Raw genomic sequence first — 16,361 nt, 5'->3', positions numbered from 1 at the left:
GGAAGATTGAATCGGCCAAAGCAGAATTCTGTAAACATTAAAGGACCTCCAAAGTAGGTGAAAAGTATTTGAGGGCTGAATTATTTTGAGTCTGGATTTCTTAACTTGCCTTAATTTTTTTTTAGTTCTGTCTCAGTTTTTGTATTTAACTACTACACTGTTTTAAACATTTCACTTCTCACTGTGTATTCTATACTACACATACCATAATAAACACTGGCTATGAACCTAATTTGGGTTTGATTTAAAATAGAAGCGCTTAAGAATCTGAGCAAGGGAAAAAGCATTCTAACATTCACAAGCCACACTTTTTTCTCACGCCTTCCTCAGCCTATTGCCCTGGGCAGTCAATTGTGAGGTAAAATAACCAGTTTCTTATTTGTTGTTTTCTTTCACACTGCTGAGAAAAGGTACATCGCTAGAAAACTGACAGAAAATTTAAAAAAATGGAATCCAGTATATTGTATGTATATTTGGTGACTATGTTCAACATGTAATTGCACGTGCTATTTCTCTTTTAATTTTTTTTCAGTTGGAATCAACAGAAATGTAATGAGTGAGATTTTCAAACTGAATGGGATGAGCAGAAATACCCTAAGAAGAGTAAGAGGTGACTCTTGTTCTCCCCTACTCCTAAAAATACAAATAAATCACCTAATAACTAAAAGCATCTTCTTTTTTAAAGAGAAAGCAGATTTTTTAAAAGCATTAAAATTCATTTTTTGAACCTGTGCTCAGCTAATACTTCACAGACATATTTAGATGCTTAGAAATGTTCAAATATTTTCTTACAGACTTGATCTTAATGTATCCCCCTTTTCCCCTTACCCATGAATTTTTATTACTATGTGTTTTTGGCCTTCTATAAAATGTACCATTTTCACTCACAGCTTCAGACAGCTTTGATGTTGTTAGTATGACATACTGTATGTAATGTTAGCCACTTAAAGCTGGAGATCAGATTGTGCATAATAACATATGTAGTTTGGATTATATAAGCACTGCAGGAAGAAAGGGAGACAGGGCCCTTCTGTGTACAGATTTCAGATTGCTAGTTGTATGCCTGTTTTGAATGTTAAACACTCCTAACTAGGCAGTGATGAAGTTACTTCTTTAGTGACTATGACTTCTGAAACTATAAAGACAAAAATTTTTCAACCAATCTAAAGATGATGCGGTAATTAACATGATTACTTTGTATTTTCCTACTTGGTATTTAGGGAGCTCTGAGGATTGGGGGTGGGGTGGGATAAATTTCATCGTCTTCAAAGCCCAATTTAACAAAGCAATTCCATCAAAAACTTGGACAATGTAGCTTAGAAGAGCCAAAGACAGAATATGGTGCAAATTACATCTTTTATCCACTATACATTTCACCCGTTATAAAGAAGTATGAGATAGGGAATTGTACCAGTTTATTACCCTATGATCGTTTCTTTTATATCTTAACATTTCAGTTTAAACACTGTGGAGCTGTGTTGTTTGTGTCCTTTTATTATTGAGGTTGTGGACTGGCTTTTTCATCTGTTGTTGAAAGATTGGTAACTTTTATGCATTTTGTTTCAAGAGAAATTAAAGAAAGCATACTACTATGTTTTTCAGCAACACAAGACATTTCAGAATGAAGAAATAAGTCAATAGCTTTGTTGGTTTAATAAGTTTATATTTTATTTTAAATATTCATATTCTGCTTTGCTGCAGAAAAACTTCAAGGCTGCTGATAACGCCTACCACTCAAATATCAGCCCAGTAATAATCCGGCCTTTGAAACCATGGGTGGAAAACCCAGCAAATTTCAGTCATCTTTTAGTTATGTAGAGCGATTTTGTGGCATTTTGCTTTTTTCCCCTTTCATAAGAACTTTAAATATGGACAGTCCCCTCCCCAGATATCTTTATATTGGGAAGCTCTGCGTGAGGTTGAAGTTTTTATGGGGGAACTTGTTTAAAACAGTTGTCTTTAAAGGCAGGTTTGCCACAGCAAGGTTAGAGGTTGCCAATAAATCCATTTACAGCAACTTCTGTATTTCTTGCTCCAGACACATGATTGGGGTGACCTGTGCACAATTCCCGCAGGCCACATAAGGCAGCAGCAGTCCGGGTTGATCATTCGCTACCGCTACCGCTACCGAGGCCGGTTTAAATGGTTTTGGGTAGGGAGTGGGCTGAGCCCCAGCCTGAAATGGCTGCCAAGGATTCCTGGGTGAAGCAGGTAAACCCAGGACTCCTGAATCCGCAGGCCCTGTCCCAACTTTCGCTCTGCTGGGAATAACAAAACATTTTGGGAACTCGGTAATTCCATTTAGCAACTAACCAAAACAATAATAGCATCTTTGTGTTTCTCCCGCATCCATACCACCTCTTCCCTTCCAGAGAAGCACGTCGTTGGCCCTCGGTGGATGTAGCACCGTCAGAGGAGGCTGCAGACGCCCGGCCCGGGGCTGCCCAGGCCATCTCCGCTCCCTGAACATCACTAATTCGCTTTCAGGAAAGAAAAAGCCAGCAGGGAAATGCACCCCCTACACCTTCCATCTCCTTGAGTTCATTCTTGCTCTAGAAAGGGTGTGTGGAGGGAGGGAGAGAGGAGGAGAGGAGAGAGAGGGAGAGAGAGAGAGAAAGTGAGGCAGAGAAAATTCAAGACACAAGTCACCCTAAAGTATTCACCAAAACTTCAGCTTGGTTAATTGCTCCCATATGTCCTCCACAGTTGTTTTCAAAAAGAAGCAAGGAGGGGAGGCCCTGTCATTTCACTGATTTTAAAGAGACTGAAAAAAAAGAAAAAAACCCAAAAACTATCATCCATGTTGCTCCAGTCCTGGGTGGGCACAGGCTCAGCCCCGAGGGACTAGCCCCCTTAGGGACAGCTAGGGACCAGGCTGGGAGAGGTGGGGCGGGGAAGCGCTGCGCCCGCGACGGGCGGAAAGTTCGCGCGCAGCGTCCCAGCGGGTCCCGGGAGCCGCCGCAGCCCCGGGCGGGGAGGAGCGCGGGAGGCGCGGCCCGGGCGGGCGCGCGAGAGGAAGGTGCCTTCGGGAACACGCGCAAGGGCGGGGATTCGGGCTGCCAATGAGGCCCGGGTGTGGGCCTGCGAGGCGGGGGGACGGGCGGATCGCAGCCTTCGTGGTGGCAGCTGCGGGAGCAGCGGCAGCCTCGGAAGCCAGAGGAGAGGCAGCGGAGGAGCACTGAGCTGACCGCGCCCCGAGGCCCGGCCCGGGGGTGGGGAATCGCTTCGAAGAGCTGGAAACTTTCCCGGCAGGTAACTCTAGCTGCCCAGGCGCCGCCGCGGGCCTCCGAGCGTGCGGGCAGGGTCAGTTGCGGCGGTGCAGAGGGAAGGAGAGGGTCCCGGGGAGGAGGAGAGGGAGATAGGGAGAGTGGAAAGGTATGTGGGAAAGTTTCTATAGCCTGCCCCCCCCCCCATACACACACTGGGCACACCCGGGAGCTTTCCGGGGATAGGCACGGACATGTTGTGCACCCCGGGCCTTGGTGCTGGAGGCTCTGGAGAGTCTACGCCTTCCTTTCGCCATCCCTTCCGCGCCGGACCGAACTGGCCCCCAGCGGAGCTGGGGTTCGGGGGCACCGGGAACGCGTCACGGCACGTTCGGGTTTCGGGACCATCTCTGCCCGGCCTCTTCTGTAGCCCTTGGGCTTGGCAAAGGCCTGGGCTGCGCCTGGTACCTGGGGCAGAGGAGGCGGGGGAGAGGCACGCCTGGAACCGCGGGGTTCAGGGTGCCCCCGGAGTGTAGGGGAGCGCGGGTCGCGAAGTTGCTGGGGGAACTTAAGCCAGAGAGGGGTGGTGTCGTAATGCCCCCGTCTGGGCTTAAAGTCTATTGCTTCCAAGAACACTGAAATGAGCATATCCACGGTTCTTTTTCGGGGTGGGATGGGGGTGGTGGTGATGAACTAGGTAGGATTGAACATTGAGGGGGACTGAAAAAGACGAGAATTGTATCAGGATTGTGATACATAGAATATCCCTGTTCTATGGAGAGTGGAGAGTGGTCACTTTGGTGGTACTTATGTCAGGGTGCACCCTCTTCCTGAAGGACTCTGGGGTGCAGGCGCACAGTGCTGGGGTGTGCGGGCTCCCCGCTTTGGTGCGGCAGCTTTCCGCAATGGCTGGCCAGGAAGGAAGCCTAGGCATTGTGTGTTGTGTTTGCAGACATTAGCGTCTCTGTATAAGGCTCCGAGAGGAAATGCGGCTGTGGCCAGGTAGAAATACGGCGCCGAAGCCAGGGGTCGGAGGACTCGGGGTTCAGACACAGTCTTCCCCTCCAGCTCACTCTTGGCAACCTCAGATCCCCGTGCCTGCAGTGATGAGAATCATCACGGCAGTGCTGTTCCCTGTTAGAGGCAACTCGGGGCGATTAGGAGGGCACCTTCATCTTGAACTTGACCCGAGCTGCAGCGCCGTCTGGGCGGGTTACAAGGTAAAGGGAAGCTGAATCTTCTCGTGGGATGGGCCTCCAACCCTGGCACAGAACGGAAGTGCCTGGTTCAGATCTTTGAGAAAAGGGCTTAGGACTGCCGAGGTCGCTAACTCTGGAAATACCATACCACTAGACTGCAGAAGTTTCTAATGTGTTTGGAGGGGGAGCGGGTGGGTGGGTGGGGGGGATAGCAGAGGAAAGGAGAAACCTTGTTAGTTGGTAGGAGAGTTGGTATTTCTTTGTAGAGGAAGTGAAGGGAACCTGCATCTCTTTCACCAGATCGGCTGCTCTTTCTCTCTTTTTTCTCTCCTGGGTCATCTTTATTTCTGCCAGGCTGGCACTCCTGCGATGGGGGGCAAGGGTGGGATGGGAAGGAGAAAAATGTAGTTGAGTAGTTCTGAAGCTTCTCTGGCTAGCTTGGTGGTATTTCAGATCTACTACTAGGAAGATTCCTGGATTTTAACAGCTGCTTCTTGATTGCTGGGAATGAAAGAATTTATGAACCACTGAGACATGTTTGTTATAGTAGTAGTATGAATTTTTAGTCATCTAAGCTACTTAAGGAACTCATAAGGGACCTTCCCCTACAGTATGCCAGTTTCTGCAAAGTTGTGTCAGTCAGAATTCTTGGTGGTTGTCAGTCAGACTGCATGGTAAATATATCCTGATGGTGTTAAGATGAAAAGTATGCAGGAGAAAAGGAAATACGGTATCTGACATCCTTCAGGACTTCCTCCTAGGCTTGCTCCTGTTACCTGCCAACTGAACTCAGTCCAGGCTTCCGGACTGTTGTGATTTGACAATAAAGGATGGGAAATAGTGTCATCGATTTTAGTGGCGTCAGGAAAGTCCAGAAATAAGTTTAAGGTCACTTTTCATGGCCTCGTCTTTCAGTTGGGTTGCTGCAAACTTAACTTCTGCAGGGACTTGGAAACTCTGGCTTTCCTGCTTTCTTGGTTTAGCCACGAAAATGTCCAAATTATTGTAATTTATGTCCACCGTGGAACTAAAACATAGCTGATTCATAGTTAGCCTTTTTTTGCTTCCCATAACAGCTTATAGAAAATAAGGACATTTTGTCTCTTTAACCAAAGTTTCTTTGGTGCCATAGTGGGTTTTTGATACTGGGTGATTGAGGGCACACTTTTAAAGATAATGGAATTATCTCCATTAAATTGTCCATTTTTAGGCAATATCATCTTCTAAGTTGCTGCTTAATTCTTGATCTCCCAGGGAACATTAAAACCAGTATCTCTGGACTGATAGAACTGTAATCCACATTATAATGATGCCTGCCAATGCAGCTGGAGGTTAATGTTATGGTGACATAGCCATTAGACATTTCTAACCCAATTGTTAAGGTTTTGTCTGGGTTGGATTGAAAGTGAGTCTCATAGCTAGAGAACTGGGTTTATTTTTATCTTTGTGATGAAAAGTTTAGTTTAACTTTTAAGTTATAAGAGTAAATTTTACAAAAGCAAAATAAAGCAGAGGATTCATACAGATAAAGAGACACTGTTTGACTTTATAATAGGATTACATCCTGATAAATCCACCATAATTTGACAATATCACAAGTTGAAAATGTATTTAACATTCCTAACCTATTGAGCATGAATATCATAGCTGAGCCTAGCCTACCTTAAGTGTGCTCAGAACACTTACATTAGCCTATAGTTGGTAAAATCATATAACACAGAGCCTACTTTATAATAAAGTGCTGAATATCTCATGTAATTTATTATGTGTATCACTTTTACACCATTATAAAGTCAAAAAAATTATAAGGTGAACCATCATAATGTGGGGATTGTATGTGTATGTGTACATACATACATACATACATACTGTATCTGGGGAGGGATTTTCATTCTAGGATAGTTTTTTTTTTCTAAGGAAGAAGAGTGGAGATAGTGCTCAGACTGGGATCCACCTGGCAATGCCTGGCTAGGGCCAATGCTTAGATCAACTGAGCTATTCTCAGCACCTGAGGCTGACACACTGGGACCAACCAAGCTAACCTCAATGCCTGGGGCGAGGCTCAAACCAGTCAAACCATTGGCTATGGGAGGGGGAGCAGGAGGGGGAGATAAGCAGATGTTCCCTTCTCTTGTGTGCTCTTACTAGGAATTGAACTTGGGACATCCATACACCTTGCTGATGCTCTGTCCACTGAGCCACCAGCCAGGGGCTGGATAGTTTCATTTGTACTGTTTAAATGTGTATTTCAGTGGTAGAAAAACTAGGACACCCTCCCCTCATACAAAAGTGTTTTTGGTAGAAAATTCTTAAACTTTTCTGGGCCTTGATTTTTTCATCATTATCATCCCTAAAATGCAATGACCTTTCAACCCTAAAGTTCTATAACTCTTCAAGACTTTGAGAAATGCAGGCATTCTGGAATCAGTTCTATAATATTAGAACAGTGCTTTGGGGTTTATAAAGGGTTTAATTTGCATATTTTGTCCCTGGACTTGCAGTTAAATAAATTGAGGTGGGGCAAGTCAGATCAGTTTGCTCACTATTATTTATAAGTGGATGAGTTGAACTTGAACCTAGGTCCTCTGATTCTCCCCTGTTCCTCCTCCACACCTCTCTTTATTCAGGGAGTCACCAGTGAATTGGCTGAAACCTAACAAACAGACTAATGTTAATGTGTGGCAGTTTCTCACAGTATTTCATTTATGGGTTATTCTGGTTTCAGAACCCCAGGGTTAACATCTATGCTTTGATGTCAGAGATTAAAAACAGTTCACTAATAATGGTAATAAAACCTTCTCCCTTCAGGGAGTTCAGAAATTTGCAAACCTCAAACTTACCATTTGTTTATTCTCAACTTCTTTTATATTAAGTAGACTTCAGGGTATAGTGTGATTTATACTCCGGACTAGTACCCCAGACAGCATTTTTAAGGAAATCACTTCTCAAATCTGTACATCTTTTTAAAAATAAGAAATGAACATGTCATTTGCCTTTCATCTTGGTATCTCTCAGCTTAATTTACAAAGCCTAGATGGATGTCCCTTTTTTGGTGTTATCCTTCTTGGGTTCTTTTTACTGATTTCTGGATAAATCTAATTTTGCATCACTTTCTGTTCTAAATAAATTCCTCCCTTATAGGACTATTGATTTAATGGTAAAGAAGTAGTAGGTTACAGATGACCCATTTTCGCTATGAATCTGATGTCTGTCCTGTGTCCTGCTTGCCTACTTAAGAGAAGTGAGTGCAACTTGACACTCATCTGGAAGCTGGTATGGATTTTCTTTAAAAGGTTCTAAAATAAAATGATGTGCTGGACTATAGGCTCTTTTTTGTCTGAGAAAACCATCCATCTTCAGCTTTTTAAACTTATTATAAGAAGAATGTCTTTTCAGAATATCAAGCAAAGGTGTTTCAACTGCGAAAAGAGGATGTATCAATCAGTACTGACTGACTGGCTGGCTGACTGTAAAGCCTGCCATTTATTTCCACGTGTGTGAGGAAAGCGTATGATGAAGCAGTATTTGCTAATGAAGTTGGGAGACTGGAAAGCCAGTAGCCCCGGCCACCATCACAGCCGCTTGGCCCATGCAGGTTCACATTAGATTCGGACAGACGGTAATGAAACAACGGAGCCAAGAACTGGTGGGCCATTAGCTTTAATCCTAGCTTGCACCCAGCGGGCGGGTAAAAACACACACTGGGCTCCAAACCCCACTCATTCAGTGCTCACAAAGCTACTGACTTATCTCAGTTTTCCTAGGATCAAAGGTTTCTACCCTCACCAGTCTTATTCACCTCTGTTCCCCATCTCCTTCTCTCTACACAAACTGCACAAACTGGCTTCTTCAGCACTTCGCCATCTTGGCTGCCTCTCCTCTCCTCCACGTGGCCTTACTCTGCTCTCCTCTCTAATGCTAATCTCAGGAACCAGGAGAGAGCAAGATCCCGTTCTGCCCCACTTTATAGTATAGAAACCCAAACTTTTAATCCAATATACAAACAAGGAAGTCTCTGATACAAAGTCACTTATCTGAGCCATAATGGGATTCCTCATGAGAGTGTACCATCCCACATCAAAAAGGGTGGGAAAGGCTTAGTCCCAAAACCAAGCCCCAGGCTACAAGGATTCTGCCTGCCCACAGCCCGCCCCCATCACACATTACTATAATCACGCCCATCCCAAGCAAGAAAGGCAACCAATACCATCACCTGGGCGATGGGCTTCCACGTGGGCAGCGCCATCTTTAACAAAGTAAGCAAAATATATTTTATCTGCCCAACAGAGACTTTGTAATTCGTTCACCAGAAAGGGACCAGAGCAGCAAAGCCGAGGAGTGGCTTCTAGTTGTTATCAGGAGAATGGATTTTGAATGACTGGAGGACTTTTGATAAAGAAGGTTATGGGTAACATGATCTTGTGGAGATTGAAAGAGGTTCTGGTTGGGTTTGTCTGTGTCACTGCTGAGTGTTGCCCATCTAGGGTGGATGTTGTCTTAGTTTAGGGGATCCTGTAGGTATGTGTGCGGAAGAACATTCTGGACAGAAGAGTCACACAGGCAAGAATTTTAAGGACAAGAAAAGTCATGTAGTGAGATGGCACAGTCCCTGGATTTTAGCACAGATTTTGCCACTACCATGGGGGAATTTTAGTAAAAGCCTTCCAGCCACAGTTGTATATAGATGTGAACCCAGGATGTTCACCTGTTTAGCCCAGAGCCACAGTGACTCACCACATACCCTGACCCACCCCAGCACACCTATGTTACTTGCCTATCATGAACAGTCGCTTATTTCCTTTGTGAGCTGGGGTGGAGGTGGGGCAGTCTTTAAGAAACACTTGGCTATTACCTTTTCATGCATATATAGTCATGCTTATGAAAAAATATGAAAAAAGATTCAACATACCAGGGTATATATTGATATAATGATTTTTTTTCTTCTTTTCTAAGTGAGAGGAGAGTAGACAGAGAGACAGACTCCTGCATGCACTCTAACCAATACCCACCAGGCAACCGCTCTCTGGGGCTGATGCTCGCAACTGAGCTATTTTTAGTGCCTGTGAGGTGGAGTCTCCATGGAGCCCTCCTCAGCATCTGGGGTGATGAGCTTGAACCAATGGAGCCATTTCTGCGGGAGAGGAAAAGAGAGAAAGAAAGAGAGAAAGAGAAAGAGGGGAGGGGTGGAGAAGCAGATGGTTGCTTCTCCTGTGTGCCCAGACCAAGAATTGAACCCGGGACATCCACACACTGGGCTGATGCTCTACCACTGAGCCAGCTGGCCAGGGCTGCAGTACAATAGATACTTGTGTAATGTGCTTTTCCCCCCTGTCATTTCAGCATATTCTTCTTTGGCACAGTTTTAATGGCTGTTTAGTAAATCTATTACATATATTACCATAATTTATTTAACCAGTCCTTTTTGACACTTAGGTATGTTGAAAAGAAATATCTCTCAGGCCATCAGAGCCCTTTGGCTCAGATGTGATTTACTCATCATTAAATCACAGAGCCCAACACAGTGCCCAGCACATAGAGGTACCTGGCTGCTGGGAGCTTCATAACCTCACATCATCAAGAAACTGACTGTTTACTCTGTTTTAATTTGGGAGAATCCTGGAGAGAACCTGATTGGCCTGATGCCAGCCAAAGGAGAGTCATGGCTGGCAGTCCCCATTAGACTGACAAGATAGGGCTGTGGGGAGACAAAGTGTTCCACAAAGAAGGGGGTTATTGTTAATGGAAGAGGGAGGGAACCGGGTAAACAGAAAGAGCTAGCTGTCTAATGCAGGATGTTTCTAAAAGTGGTATTGCTGGTCATAGCATACCAATATGCCAAAGGGTGTGACCATTTTAATGCCCTGTGATGTGTGCCCCATGGTCCTGAGAGTAGTAGACTTTTCCATATTCTGTGGGGGTCTGTATTGCTGCATCTACAGGAGCTTGTGCATTCAGTTACTGCAAAATACTCTGGTGTTGGTCATTATTCTCATGTAACCCACTGTATGTCCCTCTCTCTCTCTGCTGTGCTTTATTCTGAATTACTTGGGATTAGTGGCATCGATTATTAATGTTTATTGGGTGCTTGCCTATTCTGAACTAGATGTTTGAATATAAAAACAAACATCTGTGGAAATGAAACAAAGTATAATTTTTTCTTTCCCAGTTGTCCTACATACATCCAGTGCTATAGCAGGGATGGTTTGTTGCCAAAACCACAGCATTCCCCATCTTGGTCCCCCTTCCTTCTTGTGGCTTATACCAACAACTGTTATTTGTGTTTGATTAGAATTGGAGCAGGGCTCAGCAGGATGGTTCTTCTGCCTGTGCTTAGGTTCAGTCATGCTCTGGTGGTTACATGATTTATTGCAGGGGCCATTACTGTAATAATTTACCACATTACTTGATAACAAAATCCTGCTTTGGATTAGTTTTACATTGGCCATGTACCTCAGGGTAAGTTGGGTATGTCCCCAGGGAGTGCATTTACTTATTTATATATTTATTTATGAATGAATGAATGAATGAATGATAGAGACAGAGAGAGAAACTGATAGGGACAGACAGACAGGAAGGGAGAGAAATGAGGAGCATCAATTCCTCCTTGTGGCATCTTAGTTGTCCATTGACTGCTTTCTCATATGTACTTTGACCAGGAGGCTACAGCAGACCAAGTGAGCCTTTGCTTAAGCCAGGGACCTTGGGCTCAAGCTGGCAATCCCTGTTCAAACCGAATGAGCCCACACTCAAGTTGGCGACCTCGGGGTTTCGAACCTGGGTCCTCTGCGTCCCAGTCCAATGCTTTATGCACTGTGCCACCGCCTGGTCAGGTAGGGAGTGCATCTCGATTAAACCATGTCAACTTTAGTAATACCATATTTCTTGCTAGTGACTGGTTCACAAATAGAGATGTGACACCTATTAGGTCCCACCATATTGGGAAGCTAAGGTTGACAGTAAAATAAAACAGGTTGACATTCTGAGGCTCACAGAGTATAAAGATGGAAGGTGCCTAAGACCACAGTGACTTTTTTAACTGTTGAATTAATCAGCCTTGGAACTATTGAGACTCAGAACTTCTTTTATGAGAAAAAAATTTTTAGTGTTTGAGACAGAGATCTACAAAGAGGAGTGTGCTAGATGATTTGGTATGGAATAAAATGTTAAAACTTTATGTAGAAAAATTTTAAGATTAAAAAAAATTTCCCATTGATTTGAGAGAGAGAGAAAGGCATCAACTATCTCATTGTTCTACTTTAGTTCTATTTAGTTGTGTACTCGTTGATAGCTTCTCATATGGGCCATGACTGGGATTGAACCTGTGACCTCAGTGTGCCAGGGCAATGCTCTATGCATTGAACCACCTGGCCAGGGCAAACTTTATTAGTGTTTAATAGATAGTTCACACTGGTTGGTATATATGAAAGTGTCCTGTCACTTAGATTATTTGAGGTGATCTGAAGATAGAGTGGGCATTGTGCAGCCTGGTGAAATTGATAATGGTATCCTCATTCTTATTCTTGGCCTTTAGTGATCTCTATCTATATAAATGGATTTATGGGTTGTAATACCTAATATTAAATAAACTGACTTCCATAAATTGGGCAAGTGGCTTGAAAAGATTCTTGCAAAGAAAGTCTGATGATAATGATATAGTATATAGGAACAAGAAGAAAATGTCTCATTAGGAGACTAGGAAATGGCTTGAATCAAATTTAATAAGAAGTTGGCACAGATTATATATGGATTTGTATTAATAAATAAAAATAAACGACTAATGTTTGGCCTGAGCAGGCAGTGACACAGCGGATAGAGTGTCGGACTGGGACACAGAGGACCCAGGTTTGAAACCCTGAGGTCACCTGCTTGAGCGTGGGCTCATCTGGTTTGAGCAAGGCTCTCACCAGCTTGAGCCCAAGGTCACTGGCTTGTGCAAGGGGTCACTCCGTCTGCTGTAGCCCCCCGGTCAAGGCACATATGAGAAAGCAATCAGTGAATAACTAAGGAGCTGCAACAAAGAATTGATGCTTCTCATCTCTCTCCGTTCCTGTCTGTCTGTCCCTATCTGTCCCTTTCTCTGTCTCTGTCAAAAAAAAAAAAAAAAAAAGAGACTAATGTTTGAATCATTCTCATCCTTTAAAAGGATTTTAATGGATGTTTTATATAAATAGTATATACATGTACTTCATAAAACTGGTGTTTTAATTATGTATAAATTACAGGGGTGGGCAAAAGTCAGTTTACAGTTGTAATACAAATAAATAATACAATAACTAATAAATAATCATACAGAATAAACTCTGGTCTGACTAGGTGGTGATGCAGTGGGTGCGACGTCGACCTGGGATGCTGAGGACCCCGGTTCAAAACCCTAAGGTCGCCAGCTGGAGCGTGGGCTCATCTCTCTTGAGTGAGGACTCACCACCTTGAGTGCAGGGTCACAGTCTTGAGCGTGGGATCCTAGACATGACCCCATGGTCGCTGGCTTGAATTCCAAGGTCGCTAGCTTGAGCAAGGGGTCACTGGCTCGGCTATAGCCCCCAGTCAAGGCAAATATGAGAAAGCAATCAATGAACAACTAAGGTGCTGCAACTACGATTTGATTCTTCTCATCTCTCTCCTTTCCTGTCTGTCTCTGTCTTTCCCTCTTTTTCTCTCTCTCTAGCTAAAGCAAAGAATAAACTCTGATTCACATATTGACAACTGTAAGCCTACTTTTGCCCAGCTCTATGTATACAATTTAAAACATATTGGGGGTACATGTTTAATTTTTTTACTGTTAGGGCTGCATGGACAAAAAAGTTTTGAGACCGCAGTTTATATCTCTCACAGTCACTTATTTTTTGTTACTTGCAGCAGAAAGTAACACAGCTGATGCCAGGACAAATAAGAGCTGCGGCTGTTCCCCTTATAGTCATAGCTCTCAAGATTCTCTGTGATCTAGGTCGTAACCTTCTTTTCCAGACCTAGTTGTCCTCTTTGTGTCTCAGCAAATACCACTGAGCTCCGCCCAGTCTATAACTGTCACATACTGGGTGTCGCTGTTGCCTTTCAGGAGGCTGTTCTCCCCTCCTCACCACTGAAACTTTCATTGTCCTTCAAGGCTTCGCTCAAATAAATAATGCTTTCTCATTAGCATTTTTCTGATTTCCCCCTTCTGCATTTAAATATACTGCTCACAAAAATTAGGGGTTATTTCAAAATGAATACGAAGCAATAAAATATCCCCTAATTTTTGTGAGCAGTGTACAGTAGTACCTTCTGTTTAACCCCCCTAGTACATTGATTGTACATTCTTTATGATATTTTTTCTTGTTTTGCCTTTTATTATTAAATCATTTGCCCGTTCACTTTGCCAATGGGTTATGTTTTTATTTTACTTTTAAAAAAAATTTTTTTATTGCCCTGGCCGGTTGGCTCAGTGGTAGAGCATTGGCCTAGTGTGCAGGAGTCCCGGGTTCGATTCCCGGCCAGGGCACACAGGAGAAGCACCCATCTGCCTCTCCATCCCTCCCCCTCTCCTTCCTCTCTGTCTCTCTCTTCCCCTCCCGCAGCCAAGGCTCCATTGGAGCAAAGTTTGCCCGGGCACTGATGATGGCTCTGTGGCCTCTGCCTCAGCGCTAGAATGGCTCTGATTGCGGCAGAGCGACGCCCCAAGATGGGCAGAGCATCGCCCCCTGGTGGGCATGCCCGGTGGATCCCGGTTGGGCGCATGCGGGAGTTTGTCTGACTGCCTCCCCATTTCCAGCTTCGGAAAAATACAAAAAAAAATATAATTTTATTATTATTATTATTATTATTATTTTTTTTTAGCGAGGGGAGAGAGAGAAAGAGAGAGAGAGAGAGAGAGAAGGGGGAGGAGCAGGGAACATCAACTCCCATATGTGCCTTGACCAGGCAAGCCTGGGGTTTCAAACCAGCAGCCTCAGCGTTCCAAGTCAACGCTTTGTCCACTGCGCCACCACAGGTCTGGGTTGTTTTTTAATGGTAGGGGGCCTGTCTTGGCTTAATCATTTTTTTTTGTGTTTTTTTTTGTTTTGGTTTTTTTTTTGTGACAGACAGAAAGAGAGACAGTGAGAGGGACAGTAGGGACAGACAGACAGGAAGGGAGATGAGAAACATCTATTCTTCGTTGCGGCTCCTTAGTCTCCTTAGGTGTTCATTGATTGCTTTCTCATATGTGCCTTGAGGGGGGGTCCTACAGCAGAGCGAGTGACCCCTTGCTCAAGCCAGCGACCATGGGGTTCATGTCTATAATCACACGCTCAAGCCAGCAACCCCACACTCAAGCTGGTGAGCCTGTGCTCAAGCCGGTGTCCTTGGGGTTTTGAACTTGGGTCCTCTGAGTTCCAGTCCAACACTCTATCTGCTGCACCACTGCCTGGTCAGGCTTGACTTAGTCATATTTTTTAAATTGCTTGTGTTCCTTTCTCAGAGAAATGGAGGCAGGCAGAGAACCCACAGTAGTTTAACACAGCTCTTTAACAGTTACTGTGTGTGGAGTTTCTCTCACCTCCAGCCCCTGACAGCCTGAGGAGGCAGAGAGCTTCACGTACATGTAAGGATCTGAAGGCAGGGAGTGCACATGGCCAAAACGGGAGGATTCAGGATCCACACCTGGGGCATGTTTATTCCAAGGCTGTTTTGTCTGCCCTCACATCTGTTCTCTGTAGTTATATACTGTCCTTCTCTCATGTGGGAACACTGACACGGGTGAAAATGGGAAACACCCTGGGATGGGAGTGTAAAACATCACTGGGTAATCCTAGGCAGATGCAGTGAGTTCAGAGCAGAGTCTTCTGTCCTTGTGGAGTGACAGCAAAGTCCTGGAGGCTGAGCTGTATGAAGACCTGAATGCCTGTGCACAGTTAGCTATCTGCAAGCACCACCAAGCAAAATCATGGGAGATAGGCCCTGTGGTGGGGTCTGGTTTGATCATCCCTGTTGGCTCTGTACTACTCAGCTGAATCACATTATTTATGCCAATATTCTCTCCATGGTAAGGATAATTGAGGGTTGACAAGTTGTCGGCTTTCAAGTTGAGCCATGTTAAATATATGTTATCATGATGGAAAGCAGACATCTCTCCCAAGTTTTGAGGGTCAAATGACAGAATGTATATGAAAGGGTTTTGAACGCTGTAAATTGCCTTCCAGATGCAAGGGAGACATCGAATTTGATTGTTTCCTTGTAGCAGTGATTGCTAGCTCAGATTTCTTTGTTAGCCATTTTTGCTTTCATTTAAGAGTATTTCCGGTGCTCTGGCTGGTGATACAGTGGACTGAATGTCCTGGAGCACTGAGGTCACCATCTCGATCCTGGGGTTGCTGGTATGAGCCCAGGTCAGGGAACATATGGCCAATAATCAATGAGTGCACAGCTAAGTGGAACAACAACGAGTTGATGCTTCTTTCTCTCTCCCCCTCTCCCTCCCTTTCCCCCCTCTCCCTCTCTCTCCCTCTCTCTCCCTGTCTTCCCTTTCCCCCCTTTCCCTCCCTTTCCCCCTCTCCCTCCCTTTCCCCCCTCTCCCTCCCTCTCCCCCCTCTCCCTCCCTTTCCCCCCTCTCCCTCCCTCTCCCTCTCTCTCCCTGTCTTCCCTTTCCCTCCCTTTCCCCCTTTCCCTCCCTTTCCCCCTTTCCCTCCCTTTCCCCCTCTCCCCCCTCTCCCTCCCTCTCCCCCCTCTCCCTCCCTTTCCCCCCTCTCCCTCCCTCTCCCTCTCTCTCCCTGTCTTCCCTTTCCCCCCTTTCCTCCTCTCCCTCCCTTTCCCCCCTCTCCCTCTCTCTCCCTGTCTTCCCTTTCCCCCCTTTCCTCCTCTCTCTCCCTTTCCCCCCTTTCCCTCCCTTTCCCCCCTTTCCCTCCCTTTCCCCCCTCTCCCTCCCTCTCCCCCTCTCCCTCCCTCTCCCCCTCTCCCTCCCTTCCCCCCTCTCCCTCTCTCTCCCTGTCTTCCCTTTCCCCCC

General features: G+C 45.0%; 1 protein-coding gene across 7 annotated transcripts in view; it reads left to right on the top strand.

Annotated features, from left to right (window-relative positions):
* The first annotated feature begins 3,130 nt into the window (after window positions 1-3,130).
* Window positions 3,131-16,361, top strand: part of TANC1 (tetratricopeptide repeat, ankyrin repeat and coiled-coil containing 1) — a 257,848-nt gene continuing 244,617 nt past the window's right edge. For 5 of the 7 annotated variants that reach the window (XM_066279508.1, XM_066279514.1, XM_066279513.1 and 2 more), the window contains exon 1: window positions 3,131-3,252. The gene's annotated coding sequence lies outside the window, so the exon portion shown is untranslated. Of the gene's footprint in view, window positions 3,253-11,061; window positions 11,080-16,361 lie in introns of all 7 variants that reach the window. The other 2 variants (XM_066279510.1, XM_066279512.1) reach the window with 2 other exon arrangements.

The sequence above is a fragment of the Saccopteryx bilineata genome, chromosome 5 (assembly GCF_036850765.1).
Source record: "Saccopteryx bilineata isolate mSacBil1 chromosome 5, mSacBil1_pri_phased_curated, whole genome shotgun sequence".
Classification (NCBI taxonomy): domain Eukaryota; kingdom Metazoa; phylum Chordata; class Mammalia; order Chiroptera; family Emballonuridae; genus Saccopteryx; species Saccopteryx bilineata.
This window is presented reverse-complemented; position numbering and strand designations above follow the sequence as displayed.